We start from the raw sequence: 5,317 nt of genomic DNA on the forward strand, positions 1-5,317 counted from the left end.
TCTCCTTTTTCTTTTTTTTAAAGGTTAGGGTTGGGTTCTATTTATAGGGCTTAGGAGACGGCAATTTGGGGTTTAGCAAAAGAGAATAGAGTGTAGGGCCATGATTGGTTTGGTCTTGATCCAAGGGCTTAGATGGGTTAGCTAGAGAGGGATAAGATCAAGAGGGTTGGGAAAGGAGATTGGCTTGATTGTGGATGGACATGCCACACAGTCATGATTCGTTTGAATGGAGGAGATGAACCCATCTGCTACGAGGATAGACATGTTCATATTTTAAAGGGTTGAGATTATTCCATATGTTAAAGGATATGCTTTGCATTGATTTGGTGGAATGAGGAGGTGCCACATGAGACAAAATAAGATAGAATTTTGCCAAGATTTGTGCAAGCTTGATGGGGAGAGGGAGGGTCGGTTGGGAGAGGGAGAGAGAGAGAGAGAGTGAGAGGGAGAGATAGAATCGTTTGGATTCTCTCCCCTCTTTTTCCTCTTTACTTTTTCTACAAAAAGCCCCCATCCTTTTTACAAATTGCAAGACTACCCTCTTTATTTGTAAATGCCTAATCTACCTCTCTAGTGTAATGAGAGCAAATATATGCACCTCCCCTCTTTGTTTCTAAAGAATAATCCGAGCCATCAATTTGACAGTCCATTGCATAAATTAATTCATCGGTCAAGATCATATTTTCCATCACGTACTAAGGGGATTATGAGATTGCGCCATGTGGCCCTTGAAGATGGGAAAACACTTTTCCTAAACAAACATTTTCTTGGACAAACAATTCCAAGGAAAGTAAAGTGATGAGGGAGATATAAAATACCATCTTGATCACAAATGGTCCATCTTTAATGAGAGCCATCTATTTCGCAGGTGATCTAAGCTCCCGCACTCTTAAGTGATTAGCGATCCAAACATTCACACCATTATCACTGAGTTGAGATAAGATGATCTCGACCGTTAATTCGTAGAACCATAGTCCAAAGTGATCTCAATTTGACGATCGTCGTTCAAAAACCGATCTCGACTCTTGATCTTGCGATCAACAGTAATCCTTCATCAAATAGGGTTCGGGCGGGAGAAAAACAAGGAGGTGGGACCATAATAGGAGAGGAAAAATAGGAGATGAGAGAACTCCTATATTTTAGGGTCTTTTTAAATCACTCCATAGTTGCCCGAGATATAGGATGCTCCTTCGAGCCACGAAGGGGGTCCTAAACCTTAAGGGATACCCTAAAATGTAGGACAATCCTAAAATTTAGGAAACAGCCAGAAATGATTCCATTTACTGGGTATTCTTCACGGGTTTAGAGTTTTTTCCCCTATAAGGTAGGAACTACCCTAGAGCGTGGGACTCTCCTACATTTTAGGACAATCCTAAAATTTAGGAAACAATCAGAAATAACTCTATTTGCTGGGTATTCTTCACGGGTTCAGAGTTTTCCTCTTTTAGAAGGTAGGACTACCCCAGAATGTAGGGCTCTCCTACAATCTAGGACATTTCCTAAAATTTAGGAAATGGCCACAAACGGCTCACGATACTGGATACCTTCCCCTGGTTCGGATTTTCCTTCAATTTAGGGCTTCTCCTAAAATTTAGGAAATGGCCTGAAATGGCTTGGATAGCTTGGGTAGTCTTCACTCTAATGAGTTTTAACATATGAATCTTGACTTCTTTGAAATGAAGCAAAATGAGGGTGTCTACACATACTTAAATTGGAGGCCATTTCCAAAATCGATTCGCATTCTTACTTCCTTTTATATACTGGCAAATTCCTTCTTCTCCTTCATCCTGATCTCTCTTTAGTCTTTACTCCACTTATATCTCATCTGTATGGTACACGGTATGTTTAATTTTTTGTTTACACCCCTTAACAGGATCCCTCTAATTTATTATCATATTTTATTCTTCTTCTTCTTCTCCTCTCTCTCTCTCTCTCTCTCTCTCTCTCTCTCTCCTGATGGAGGGATGGAGCCATCTAGGTGGGAGTAGTGCTCTTTTGTAAATTGCTATTTTTATTTGAATTTTTCTTTATGTAATTTTTTTTACTATCACAGTTGTATAAAGAAATGTGCGGCCGATCCCTACAAGTGGTTCTTAAAGTCATGATACAAACAAAAGGAAGGATGTTTTCCTGTTGAAGATGGATAGAGTTAGAGAGAGGCAAGTGTTTTTATTTTCTCCCTTGATTGTTAAAATTCGATCAAATCAAGATGGATATATTTATGGTTCTGGAAGCTTCTTGCTGTAATCGAACTGTAAATGAAGAACTATTTATCTTTTACCTCTCCTGTCTTATGCATGTATGGTTAGATCTCTGACTCCCATCTTGCGAAGTATCTTGTTTTTTTGTGGAAGTGATTATTTTTCGTTCCTTTTATGTGTCACCGACTTTATCTTTAGATTATCATGCAAACTTTGGTAATGGACAAAATTGTAATGGGACTTACATTTACCAATCAGATCAATGGAGGTATATATGACATTCAAAATATTTTTTTTTAAAATACAGTGGGCCCCACATTGCTTAGGTGATGCAAACCATTAATTTGATGGGCCCTGTGGACCCCGATCCCGAGGACGGTCGAGCGAGGGACGCGAGATCCCTCGTCGATCCTCTGAGATCTCCACATGTGAAAGAGAGCTCTACCAAGGAACTCTCGAGATGATGCCACATTCGCAACCTAGCACGAGTGGCGATATAAAATGAGATGAGATACCTCCTGATCCAAGGACGGATCCCCAAACCAAGACGTATCTGAAATAACTCAGAGTCGCCATCCATGGATAGGCCATGGAACCCCAAAAGAAATCCTCTGTGCAATGGATAGCCAGAAATATATATGGGTTCATGCCTGGTTACGAATTCGGAAGGTCCGCAAAGCACCTCATCCGCCTAAGTGCAGGCACCTGGACTCTTATGCCATTTATTTATTAACCTTGAAGAGTTTTGGGCAAAAATCATGTGAAATGGGAACAAATACCCCCGAGAAGACGTCTACCTAAGCATGCATGTCTCGGGGATAAAATAAGAATCACAAAAAAATGAAGAAAGGGTGTGTCACCTAAGCATAGCTAGGTTATGAGTGACATGCCTAATGGGTGTCTAAGTTCTGGTGGGCATACACATGCACGCTACTACTAAAGGTATAAGGTGTAATAACCGGTAAATATATATAAATGGCCTCATAGGTGGGTAATCATCGGCCATTACTCATTTTTTCCCGAGTTAATCGGGCATGAGGACATCTGGCATAATGGGGCTTACGGGATTCGAACCCAACGCTGAGCGAGGATTGAACGGCTTCCTACCACTAAGCCACCGCCCCAGATGTCAACTAAAAATGAGTAGATATACTTACATATATTAAATATTACAAATAGTCACTATTCATAATTACTATTCACAATAGTCACTATGCAAGATTACTATGCAGAAATACTACGTAAGATTACTATGCAGAAATACTATGCAAGTTCACTACTGAGATAAATTATTCAAAATTACTATTCACAGTAGGACTCACCGAGTACTATTCACAAGCGGGTCCCACCACCAGTGGGTCCCACATCAGCGGGCCCCACACAAGCGGTCCTATCACCAGTGGGACCCACAACAAGCAGGACCCACAAATAGCGGAACCCCAATGCCAGCGGGACCCATCACTAGTAGGAACCACTACCAGAAGGACACACCGCAACCACTTTCATTAACTCATTGGCTAAGCAGGTCAACTCCACAACCACTATCATTAATGAGTAGTTGCGCGTCACCGACGAAAATAATAATTAAATAATATTAATCATCCTGTTACTATTCAAGCAGCCTTTACTATTCATTTATTTATACATTTACTATTCATATATTTTTGTAAAAGCATTTAAGAGAGTAGTTGTGAATTTAAGACTGTAGTTGAAAAAATACCTATAAATAGAGGAAGAGAAGAAGAAGAAAAATAAAAAAAAAGATAGAGAGAGAGAGAGAAAAGAGAACAAGAGAGAAGAAAGAAAATGAAAGAGTAAGAGAGAGAGAGGAAAAGAGAGAGAGGAGAACGGAAAAGGAAATCCACTTCATCACTACCAAGGTAAGTCTTTCATATAGATAGTTAAAGTATTTATTATGGCTAATATGGTTGGTTCTACCACCTATGTAAATATTAGGATAAAGCATGCATAAGAGGCGATAACTCGCTATAGATTATGCAAGTTTTATCATCTTATTTGAACGGTGAAATGCTAGCATAGTAGCAATAAAGTAAACTTTAATCAAAGAAAGGCGAACTGCTGAGCATAGTAGCCCATCTTATTTGAACGGTGAAATGCTAGCATAGTAGCCGTAAAGTAAACTTTAATCAAAGAAATGCGAACTGCTGAGCATAGTAGCCAAGAAATAAACTAAATCAAAGAATGATGAACTGCTGAGCATAGTAACCTGTGGGGTCCACATGAATAGTAGTATGTGGGGTCCAAATGAATAGTAATCTGTGGAGTCCACATGAATAGTAGCATGTGGGATCCACATGAATAATAACCCGTGGGGGTCTACAAGAATAGTAGCATGTGGGGTCCACATGAATAGTAACATGTAGGGTCCATATGAATAGTGCATGCTGGGCCGCATGATCTTAAAATTTAATAGAAAGAACACTGAACACATGGAACATTATTTTGGACATAGATGGACATTACCTGGACAGAAAAGACACTGCCTTAAAACATGAATTTGATAAAATTAGAATATATTTACAGGTTATCCACTCTAAGGTGTAAGCTCAAACAAACCTGTGATCGGAAAATTTCATGTAAGGGTTTTCTTTCATTGATTCTCTTTTGTTATATTTGATGTAAGGGTTTTCTTCCATTGATTATCTTTTGCTATATTTGATGTAAGGGTTTCTTATCTTCTAATTCTCTTTTGCAATATTTGATGTAAGGGTTCCCTATCTTCTGAGTCTGTTTTTGTTATAAGGGTTCCCTATCTTTTGATTATCTTTTTGCTAAACTTCATGTAAGGGTTTTCTTCCCTTTAATTCTCTTTTGCTATATTGGATGTTGAAAATATGATGATAGGCCCAATTTTTAACGGTGGCAACCCAAGATGGGGGAATTGAGTTGAAATAAAGACCAAGTTTATCCTTTTTGAAAACTTAACCCAATTTAAGATTAACTCTCCAATTAAGAGATCAAAAACAATATAAGCAAAAAGTCAAATCCAAGTGCAATGCAAATGAAAAGAGCAAGAAAAGGAGTGCACCCGAGATTTAAAGTGGTTCGGTCCTCAAACACACAAGGCCTACTCCACTCCACCAACCAAACCCGTT

This window comes from Tasmannia lanceolata, unplaced genomic scaffold (genome assembly GCF_043159265.1).
Source record: "Tasmannia lanceolata isolate RefF3 unplaced genomic scaffold, GAP_Taslan_0.1 ptg000037l, whole genome shotgun sequence".
Lineage (NCBI taxonomy): Eukaryota > Viridiplantae > Streptophyta > Magnoliopsida > Canellales > Winteraceae > Tasmannia > Tasmannia lanceolata.